Genomic DNA, 12,078 nt, shown 5'->3' with positions numbered 1-12,078 from the left:
TTTCAGAGATCACCTCAGGCTGCTTATTGTAAGAGTTCAGTGTAATATTTTTAACAGTCATCCATCTTGTTGTGTTGTTTTGTGCCAGTCTTAGCTTATCAATAACCGTGTTGTGGATGGACCAGCCTTTATGGTTCTTATGATTGTAAGATGCTTTTCAGCAATAAACATCAGGAAACTTTGAAAAAATAAAAATGTATTGCTTACAGGACCTGGAACTTACACAGCACACCTGGGGCCACACAGCAAGGTCACAGAGAGAGAGGGAATGCACACAGACCTGGGGTTCTGGTGAATTTATTAAAAAAAATTTTTTTTTAATGTTTATTTACTTACTTCTGAGGCAGACAGAGCATGAGTGGGAGAGAGGCAGAGAGAGAGGGAGACACAGAATCCGAAGCGGGCTCCAGGCTCTGAGCTGTCAGCACAGAGCCCCACAAGGGGCTCAAACTCACAAACAGTGAGATCATTACCTGAGCCAAAGTGGGCCGCCCAACCGATTGAGCCACCCAGGCACCCATTTATTGGTGAATTTAAAACATAAGAGCAGGAATGTAAAACATGGCAAGAGTTTAAAAAAACAAACAAACAAACCCCCCCCCCCCCCCAATGGCCCAAATGGTCATTTATCAAAATCAACCAAGATCTCTAAAACAAAGGAGCCGCAGTGAAGGGAGGTAGCCTGGCTCTTTATCTAGTTGTGTGGCTGGCAGTGTGTTTATTGGAGATAGCCATCTCTGAAGAGGATGCCTCAGCCATCAAAGCTTAAATCAGGCACTCACATTACAAAAAAGAAACCCAACTGTCAGGGCTTACACTATGTGTGTGAATCAGAAATGTTTTCTTCTTATCACTGGCTAGTACTCCTTTGTTGTGAAGATAATTTCCTGTTTTCTAAAAATGTTATAATTTTACAATTTTTTAATTTTTTTAAAATGTTTATTTGTTTTTGAGAGACAGACAGAGACAGAGTGCGAGCCGGGAGGGGCAGAGAGAGAGGGAGACGCAGAATCTGAAGCAGGCTCCAGGTTCTGAGTTGTCAGCACAGAGCCCGATGCTGAGCTCGAACTCACAAACTGTGAAATCATGACCTGAGCTGAAGTCGGACGCTTAACCGACTGAGCCACCCAGGTGCCCCTATAATTTTATATTTTAGGTTTAGATCTACAATGGTTCTCAAATTACTTTTCGTGTATGGTCTGAGGAAGGAGTTGAAGTTAAATTCTTCCCATATAGATAACTAGTTGTTACAGCACCATTTATTGAAATAATTGTCCCTTCCTTATTGCATTTCATTGGCACCTTGTTTAGGAGTCAATGGCCATGTAACTGTGGGTCTGTTTCTAGGTTCTCTGTTCTGTTCTATAGATCTACTTATTGATCCTCATGCCAGTAGCACAGTTGATTACTGTAGCTTCACAGAAGGTTTTGAGAAAAGCATAGATTCTCCAACTTTTTATTCGTTTTCAAAATTGCTTTGGATATTTCAGGTTCTTTGTATGCCAGAAAATATTAGAGTTGTCTTGTTAATTTCTTCAGAAAATGCTTATTGGGATTGTCTTTAGAATTAGATTGAATCTATAAATCCATTTTGGGAGAATGGACATCTTAAAAATATTGACTTTCCAAATCTGTGAACTTGGTATCTTGCTCTCCATTTATTTATGTCTTATTTAATTTCTTTTAAGGTGTTTATTTTATTATTATTGTTTATTTTGTGAGAGAGAGAGAGAAAGAGAGAGAGTTGGGGGGGGGCGGATTGGGAGACAAAGAGAATCCCAAACTCAAACCTACAAAACCGGAAACTGCGAGATCATGACCTGAGCCAAAACCAAGAGTCAGACACTTAACCAACTGAGCCACCCAGGAGCCCCTATGTCTTCGTTAATTTCATGCAGCAATATTTGTAGGTTGCAATGTGATGTCTTGGAGGTTTGTTGTTCTATTTATTTCTAAGTATTTTATGTTTCTTGATGTTATTGTAAATGAAATTGTTTTTCATTTTCAATTATTTGTTACTATTACATAGAGATATAGTTAATGTTTGTATATTAACCTTACATCATGACTGCATTAGTTTGCTAGAGCAGCTATAACAAAGTACCACAAACTAGGTCATGTAAAACAACAGAAATTTATTGTCTCCTCCTTCTGGGGGCTAGAAGTCTGGGAAAAAGGTGTTAATGGGGCCATGCTTTCTCTGAAGCCTGAAGAGAAATCTTTCCTTACTCTTCAAACCTCCTGGGGTTTGCTGGCAATATTTGGCAGTCCTCGGCTTGAAGCTGTGTAAGTCCAATTTTTGCTTTTGTTGCCACATTGCATTCTTCCTGTGTGTCGGTCTTCACATTGATGTATTCTTTTTTAAAATTTTCTTTAAGTTTATTGATTTTTTGAGAGAGAGAGAGAGAGCGAGAGCATCCCAGGCAGGCTCCGCACGGTTAGCAGGACTGATACAGGACTCTAACCCATGAACTGTGAGACCATGACCCAACCTGAAACCAAGAGTCAGACACTTAACTGACTGAGTCACCAAGGCGTCCCACACTGATGTATTCTTATGAAGACATCAGTCATGTTGGATTAGAGGTCCACCCTACTCTGTTAAGACCTCATCTTGGGGCACCTGGGTGGCGCAGTGGGTTAAGCCTCCGACTTCGGCTCAGGTCATGATCTCACGGTCCGTGAGTTCGAGCCCTGTGCCGGGCTCTGTGCTGACAGCTCAGAGCCTGGAGCCTGTTTCAGATCCTGTGTCTCCCTCTCTCTGACCCTCCTCTGTTCATGCTCTGTCTCTGTCTCAAAAATAAATAAAAGATAAAAAAAAGTTAAAAAAGAGACCTCATCTTAACTAATTACACCTGCAATGACCTTATTTCCATAAGGTCACATTTTGAGGTATTGGGTATTAGGACTTCAACATATTTTTTTTTTGGGGGGGGGGGACATAATTCAGCCTTGCTGATTTCATTTACTAACTTATAGACCTCTGTAATTTGTTTTTGTAGATACTTTGAGGTTTTCTATATGAACGATTATAACATCTGAAATACCATCTGTCTAGTTTTACTTTTTCTTTTACAATATTATAACTTCGATTACAATATATCTTTTTCTTGCCTTATAGAATTGTCTAGACCTTCAGTACAATGTTGAATAAAAATAGTGACATCAAACTTCCTTGCCTTGTTCCCAACCTTGGAAGGAAACAGCTCAGTCTTTAAGCCTTAAGTGTGATGTTAGAGGCAGGATTTTCATATATGTAGCAAGGATTTTATCTTATCTTAGATGTTTATTTATTTTGAGAGAGAGAGAGAAAGAAAGAGAGAGAGAGAAAGAGAGAGTCAGGGAGGGGCAGAGAGAGAGAGGGAGAGAGAGAATCACAAGTAGGCTCTGCATTGTCAGCTCAGGGGCTCAACCCTACAAACTGTGGGATGATGATCTGAACCCAAATCAAGAGTTGAATGCTTAACAGACTGGGGTGCCCGGGTGCCCCAGATGCAGCAACAATTTTAAAGCAACTATTATAACTATGTTCAAGGATATAAAAGAAAATATGCTCATAATAAATGATAAGATGGGAATCTCAGCAGAGAAAAAGAAACTTCAAGAAAGAGCCAAGTGGAAATTCCTTAATTGAAAAATACAATGTTAGAAATAAAAAAATGTACTAGATGGGCTTAACAGCAGAAGGAAAGTGACAGAAAAGTCAGTGGATTCAAGATAGAGCAATATAAACTACCCAAGCTGGACAGTGGAGAGAAAACTGATTGATTGAACAAATGAACAGAATCTTAGGGATCTGAGAAACCCTGCAGTAGGTCATAGGACCTATCGTACTTGTTCCTGGAATCCCAGAAAAGGCAGAGGGATAATGGAAGCATGTATTAGTTTCCTATCACTGTTGTAACAATTTTTCACAAGCTTGGTGCTTTAAAATAGTACAAATACATTATCTTACATTTCTGTAGGTTAGAAGTGTACACAGGCCCCACTGGGCCAGGGGTCAGCTGCATTCCTTTCTGAAAGAAAATCCATTCCCTTGCCTTTTCCAGCTTTTAGAGGCTGCGTTGGCCCCTGTCTCATTCCCTCATCTTCCAAGAAGTGGATAGTGGTTCACTTCCTTCTGACAATTGCATCACTCTGACTTCCTCTGCTCCCTCTTCCACTTTTAAGGGTCCTTGTAATTACACTGGATTCTCCTGAATACTCCAGGATACTCTCCTTACCTCAAGGTCCTAAACTTAATCACATTTGCAAAGTCTTTCTTTGCCATGTGAAAAAACTACATTCACAGTTTCTGGGGATTAGGTTGTAGACATCTTTGAGGGGACCATTATTCTTCCTACCCCAGGGAGGAGAAAAATATTTGAAGAAATAATGGTTTTGCTTTTTAAAAACTTAATGGAAGACATACCTTTACAGATTCACCAAGGTCAGCATCCCCCAAACAAGGTAAAAACAAAGAAAGCACGGTTAGGAGCATCATGGTCAAACTGAAAGCTGGAAATGAAGAATAAACATTAAAAATAGCTGGAGAGGGGCGCCTGGGTGGCGCAGTCGGTTAAGCGTCCGACTTCAGCCAGGTCACGATCTCGCGGTCCGTGAGTTCGAGCCCCGCGTCAGGCTCTGGGCTGATGGCTCGGAGCCTGGAGCCTGTTTCCGATTCTGTGTCTCCCTCTCTCTCTGCCCCTCCCCCGTTCATGCTCTGTCTCTCTCTGTCCCAAAAATAAATAAAAAACGTTGAAAAAAAAAATTAAAAATAAAAATAGCTGGAGAAACATGGCACATTATATACAGGTGAAGGATATGAATGTTAGCTGACTTTTCATCAGAAATGATCGAAAGACAAAAGACAAAAATGGAATAGCCTCTTTAATGTGCTGAGTATGGAGAATAGACTCATACATCCAGAATTCTATTTCCAGCAAAAAATATCCTTCAAGAGTGGAGTGAAATAAAGATATTTTTAAACAAAAACTAAGGTTATTTGTTACTTGCACACCTGCACAGTAAGAAGTATAAAGGAAATTCTTCAAGCTGAAGGGAAATGATAGGAGATGGAAACTCAGATCTCCATGAAGAAAAGGAGAACATCAGAAATACTAAATATGTGGGTAAGTATAAAAGACTATCTTTTTTCTTCTTATCTTAAAATGATGACTGGGGCACCTGGGTGGCTCAGATGGGCATCTGATTTCAGTTCAGGTCATGATTTCATTTGTGGGTTTGAGCCCCACATTGGGCTCTGAGCTGACAGCATGGAGCCTGCCTCAGATCCTCTGTCCCCCTTTCTCTCTGCCCCTCCCTAGCTTGCACTCTTTCTCTGCCTCTAAAAATAAATAAACACTTAAAAAAATAATGTTTATAAAACAAATATTATAACTTTTACCTTTCAACTTTCATGTTTATAAATATAATAATATCTCAAAAAACAGAGGGTGTGGCAGCAAACAGAACCATGCAATCTCAATGACATTTTACATGACATAGTACAATATTAACTGCAATTAGACTGCGAAAAGTTAAGATGACATATTGGAAGTCCTATAGGTACCAGTAAAGAGGGCAAAGTGGTATAGCTGAAAAGCTAATAAAAAATGGACTTCGAAAATGTGCAAACATGAGTTAAGAAGAGAGAAGGCAGGAAAGGAGGAATACAGGACTAAAAAACAAGGTGGGGGGGGGGGACAGAAAACAGCAAATAGCAAAACAGCAAACAGACTTAGATTCAGCTACATTAACAATTACATTAAATTTAAACAAAACAAACATTCCAAAGAAAAGGAAGACATTGTCAGACTCAGACTGAATTCTTAAAAAAAAAAAAAAAAAAAAATTGAGATTTAAGTGCATGCTGCCTACAAGAGATGCACTTCAAGTGTAGACACTGATGGACTAAAAGTAAAGTCATGGGAAAAAAGACATACCACAGAACATTAACCTTAAGAAAACTGGAGCAACCAGGGGTGCCTGGGTGGCTCAGTCGGTTGAGCATCAGACTTTGGTTCAGGTCATGAGCTCACGGTTTGTGAGTTCCAGCCCCACATGGTGTTTGATGTCAGAGAAGAGCCTGTTTCAGATCCTCTGTCCCTCTCTCTATGCCCCTCCCCTGCTTGCACTCTCTCAAAAATAAATAAAAAACATTAAAAAAAAAAGCTGGAGCAACTATATTTCCATCAGAAAAAGTACACTTCAAAGGGCGCCTGGGTGGCTCAGTCGTTTAAGCTTCCGACTTCGGCTCAGGTCATGATTTCACAGTTGGTGAGTTGAGCCCTGCGTTGGGCTCTGTGCTGACAGCTCGGAGCCTGGAGCCTGCTTCAGGTTCTGTTTCTTCCTCTCTCTGCCCTTCCCTTGCTCACACTCTGTCTCTGTCTTTCTCTCTCAAAAATAAACATTAAAAAAAGAAAAAGTATACTTCAAGACAAAGACTATTTATTATGAGACATAAAAGGAGATATTTCATGATGATAAAAGGGTTATTAATCAGGAAAATCTACAATCCTAAATGTGTGTCTAATAACTGATTTTTAGAAAACATTAAGCCAGAAGTGATGGAATTAGTGATAAAAATAGACAAATTAATAAGCATTCTTGGAGTTCCAACTAGAATAAATCAGTAAGGTCATTAGTGATCTGAGCACCACCACCAAACTCCTGACCTAATTGACATTGATGGAACATTCCACCTAACAATGGAAGAACATATTCTTTCCAAGTACATGTGGTACAGTCATAAAGACAGATCATATGCTGGGCCATAAAACAAGTCTCAATAAATTTGAAAAGATTGAAATTTTATAGAATGTTGTCTACCCAACAATGGAATTAAGTTACAAATAGATAAAACCAAAAAATATGCAGAAAACCTCTAGATATTTGGATGCTAAACAACATACTTTTAAATAATTTATGTGTCCAAAAAGAAATCAAAAGAAAAAGGAGTTATTTCAAATTTAGTGATAAAAATACAATGTATCAAAATTTGTAGTATGCAACTGAAGTAATGTTAAAGTGAAAATTTATGGCTTTAAAAGAAGCTATGGGGACTCAGTCGGGCTCAGTGAGGGCTCAGTCGGTTGAACATCTGACTCTTGATCTCAGGGTCGTGAGTTCAAGCCCCACCTTGGGCTCCACACCTACTTAAAAATAAATAAAAATAAAATAAGCTATAGAAATGCTTTAGAAAAGGAAACATAAACCAATGACATAAAGTTCTGGGTTAAGTACAAGTAAAACAAGATTTAAAAAATAAAGTAGAAGGGCACCTGGGTGGCTCAGTTGGTTGAGTGACTGACTCTTGATTTTGGCTCAGGTCATGGTACCAGGGTCATGGGATTGAGCCCCGTGTCGGGCTCCTTCCTGAGTGTGGAGCCTGCTTAAGACTCTCTCTCTCTCTCTCTCTCTCTCTCTCTCTCTCTCTCTCACTGTCTCTCCCCTTTCCTCTGCCCCCTCCCCTATTTGCACGCACTCTCTTTCTCTAAAATAAAAAAATAATAAAGTAGAAAGAAGAAAATAACAAAGAGTAGTATCCAATAATATATAAAATAGGCAAACAAGAGAAAATTAAAGCCAATACATGTTTTTTTAAAAAGATCAACAAAACAAACTATACTCAACCAGCTAAAATGAACACAGATTACCCACATCAGAGATGAAAAGGGGGACATTACTGCAGACTCTGCAGACATTAAAAGGAAAATAAGGAGGGGTGCCTTGGTGGCTCAGTTGGTTGAGTGTGAGATTCTTGATTTAGGCTCAGGTCATAATCTCACGGTTTGTGAGTCTGAGCCCTGTGCTGGGCTTTGCTCTGGCAGTGCAGAGCCTGCTTGGGATTCTCTCTCTCATTCCCTCTCTCTCTGCCCTTCCCCCAAGCTCTCTCTGTCTCTCTCTGTCGTGTGTGTGTGCACATTCTCTCTCTCTCAAAGTAATAAACTTAAAAAAAGGAACTATTATGAACTTTAATAATAACCTAGAATTAACTACAGTTAATATTCTATTTTATGATAAAATGTTGGACAATTTTTTTCCCTAAGATCAGGAATAAGAATAAGGATGTCCACACTCACTACTTCTATTCAACATTGTTTTAGAAGTCCTAGCCAGTGCAATCCAGGAAGAAAAAGACATAAAAGCTATGAAGATCAAAAAGGGAAAGGTAACACTGTCTCTATTTGCAGATGACATAATACTTATGGTAGGAATGTAAAAAAAGAACAACTACTATAGAAAATAGTATGGCAGTTTCTTATGGAGTTAAGGATGCACCCATTCCATTCCTAGCGATTTATCCAAAAGAAGTGAAAATGCAGACTTGTGTTTGAATGTTAATAGCAGCTTCAAGCAAGAAATAACCCAATGTCCCACAGATTGATAAATGAATAGAATTAAATACAACGAAATACTACTCAGAAAAGAAAACTATTGATATAAGCACAACATAGATAAATCTCATAATCATTCTGAGTGAAAGATACTGGTCCCCTTCCCCCCTAAAATAATATATACTATATGTATCTTAAAAGTCTATAAAATGAGAACTAGGAATTTTGGAAGTGATGGTTTCATGGCTGTATACATATGACAAAACTCACCAAACTATACATTTTAAATGTATGTGGTTTATAGTAGTTGGTGCCTTAGTAAAATTGTCTCAGTAAAATCATTAAAAAAAAAAAAAAGCTGTTTGCTAATTCCAAAATCTAGATCATCCTGGGGCTGGGCTTCATTGATTGGCTTTCCTCTTACACATGGGTCATTATTTTCTGTATCTTTGTATGTCTGATAATTTTGGATTGTATCCTGGACATTGTGTATGATCTATTGTAAAGATTATAGTATCTGTTATGTTCCTCTGAAGAACACTGATTTCTTGTTTTAGCAGACAGTTAATTTGGCTGAATGAAAACTGTAAAATTTGTCACCCTGGTAGTGTAAGGCAGTGGAACTCTTTATCCCATTATTTTAGCCTCAGCTGGGGTACTCGAAATCTGCTCTGTACATGCATAGTTCAGGCATTACCCAGAGATTTGGGCAGAATTTATATACAGAGTTTGGGGCTCTCCCTCTTTGGCTCTCTCTTTGTGACATTACTTCCCTCACTTTTCAGCTGCTATGGTTCTGAAGTCAGCCTCAAATTGAATGCCTCTCAGAAACAGTATTATCTTCCAGGCTCTGGTCATATTCTAGTCACTCTTACTGGGGACTTTCTGCTAATGGAAAACTCATGTTTTCTTCCATGTGTTGACTCCCTATCCAACACTATGCCTGCTCACTATCCAATGTCTTCAGATTTTAAAAAATATATTGTCCAGAGTTTATCATTATTATCCATAGGAGGATTGGTCCAAACCTAGTAGCTCCATGTTTACCAGAAGTGGAACTCTTCTCACTCATTTTAAATATTTTTTGAAGCTTATCTAAGTTGCTAAATACTATTCTTTAAGCCATCACTATAGATCCTGTAGTCTAAGCCTCCTTGACTATTATTCTATCTGGCAATCAATAGAATAATTTCCACTTTGCTCCTAGCAGTTAATTCAGCACCTGGCACCTGCTACTCTAGGATCCTGTCATCTCCTTTCCTACTAGGAAGCCAGTTCTGTAATGGCATCGTCCACATCACCCATGGAGGACAGCAGTGGCTTCTCACAAGTGCACTCCTTTGTGCACTTCAGGCCCTCCTGAAGATCTGGGGGAGCTCACAGGCAGCTTGTAACTTTTCTAATCATAAACCCAATTCAACATGCCCCCTTTCTGAGTCTTCTGACTTCTTCCTTTGCATTTTTTTCATGGCTGTTCTAGCATCTCTCTTTTGTTTGTTGTAGACCATGACTTTTCCCAAGGGCCATCCAGGCAGCATATAGGAATAATTGTTTCTTGGGGTTCCTGCCAGAGTCTCCTATGTCACAGGAGAGTACCCATATGTTGACCAGCTCTTCCTTATCCATTTTTGTGTCCTACTCCCTTGATCCATTGCCTTCAGGGTCCATATCAAGACATCCTCTTCTGGTTCTTGCCAGCTCTGCTCAGACAAACCTATAGCTCCCTTGCATACCATCTGTGCCCTCTCAGTGGTCCCAACATTTCAGTTAGTCTATGCTGAGATATGATCCTAGTTTGGGGTGTGGTGGCCTACAGGGGAGGTGGGGGCAGACCCAGAGACAAACATTATCTGATAAGGTGTCTGCCTCTTCTGAGGTGTGTGCAGAGTTCTCATGTAAGGTGGGACCATTTTATTCACCAGAGGTTTCAGGGGAGTCTGGAGTTCAAAGTGCTCAAGTGCATCCACCCAGATATCCCCACTCCATGTTAGGGTTCCATTTCTTCACCATCAGGGCCCTAACTTCGATGCAAAGAGGCTTGTCTAGGTTGAGCTACCTACTCTGCAGTGCCTCATGTTCATCTTCCTCAGGCTGCAGTCTCTTGATATGTGCCAGGTGGCCTCTGACTCTTACTGTTGATTAATATCTTTGAACTTGCCATGCTCTTTCCTCAAGAAGTCAATAATACTTTGTGACAGCCACTTAGCCCCTTAGCTTTTGTAGTTACCATTTCCTCCTTACCTCTCTAGTGCCGGAGAAGTGCACTGGCTACTGCCTCCCTTTCCACTTGTCTCCCATCCCAATTCTCCCAGATGACAGTTTTCACCATCACACTGCTATTCAAGCCAAGGGCTATTAATTCTACACATGCCATAAGTGATGGTCTTTCACTGCCACCCAGCTGGTTAGTGATGCAATGTCAGAGTGCCATTGTTAGAGTCAGTTTCCTGGGACCACCCACTTCTGGTACCAACTGTTTTAGGCCAAGTTCCCTAGGAGCAAAGCCTGACATAGAGATTCTTATCCAAATGACTTATTTTTGAGGGTGTGCTCTTAGAAGGAGTGAAGAAATCTGTATTAGTTTTCTAGGTCTTCCTTAACCAAGTCCCACAATCTTTGTGGCTTAAAACAACAGACATTCTCCCACAGTTCTAGAGGCCAAATGTCCAAAATCAAGGTGTCAACAGGGCTGTGCTCTAGGTGAGACTCTGTTTCGTGGCTTTTTCTTAGCTTCTAGTGTTTCTGGCAATCCTTGGTGCCCCTTGGCCTGCAGATGCATTGCTCCAATCTATGTCTATCATTACACCATGTTCTCCCTGTGTGTCTGTATCTTCATGTGGCTGTCCCCTCTCTGTGTGTCTGCCTCTGTCTCTTCTCACTTCTTATAAGCATGTCAGTCATACTGGATCAAGGGCCCACCATGACCTCATTTCATTTACATCTTAATTACATCTTCACAGACCCTACTTTCGGATAAGTTCACATTCCATGGGTACCAGGGCTTAGAACTTCAACATCTCTTTTTTGGGGGACACAACAGAAGCCTAGGGTAACCATTCTGGTTTACGCATTGAAATTTGCCTCCTGGCAAACTCTTTAGTGTCAGGAAACTGAGATGGTTGGTCACCCTGAAAGCAGGACAGGGCAGGGTAAGGAGTGGAGAGTGCTAAACAAGATAGTGGTCTTGGTTAGGGCCAGTTTCCTGTAATCCAGTAAGGAAGCACTGGGGGCTTCACAGATCTGAATTGCCTTGAGGCAAAGCAAGGGTCAGCCTTTTATACCCTATGCCAGTCAGTCTTTGGCTAAGCTCTGTCCCCAGCTGCTGTGTGGGAGGCTCCATCACCAAGGGTAGTGTTTCAAGATGGAGGCAGCTGTGCTCCATTAGCTGCCAATACTCAAAATGGCCGGACAAGTGGGCTGACCACCAAAGGGATCTGGACAGAGCCCCAGCTGCCTCCAGGATGCCACCCACAGGCGCACACACATCCAATTGTACCCTTGGTAGATGGTCCACCTTTCTACTTACCCACCTGGATAAATGCACATCTAGACACCTGTTCACCTTGGTAAATGCACACCTGTCCATTCAGGTTAAGTGGTCCAACCATCCACTTGTGCACCTTGTTAAATGTTCACCTACCACAGAGCCATCCAATCCTCAAAGTGAGTGAGCCTGCGCAGAGGCAGCAGTGATCTCTACAAACACAAATCCAATCATAGTGCTCCCTGGCTTCAAATCTCAGGATAAGAGGATCCTGAT

The sequence above is a fragment of the Panthera pardus genome, unplaced genomic scaffold (genome assembly GCF_024362965.1).
Source record: "Panthera pardus isolate Hobbes unplaced genomic scaffold, ASM2436296v1 HiC_scaffold_15, whole genome shotgun sequence".
Classification (NCBI taxonomy): domain Eukaryota; kingdom Metazoa; phylum Chordata; class Mammalia; order Carnivora; family Felidae; genus Panthera; species Panthera pardus.
Note: the sequence above shows the minus strand (reverse complement) of the source record.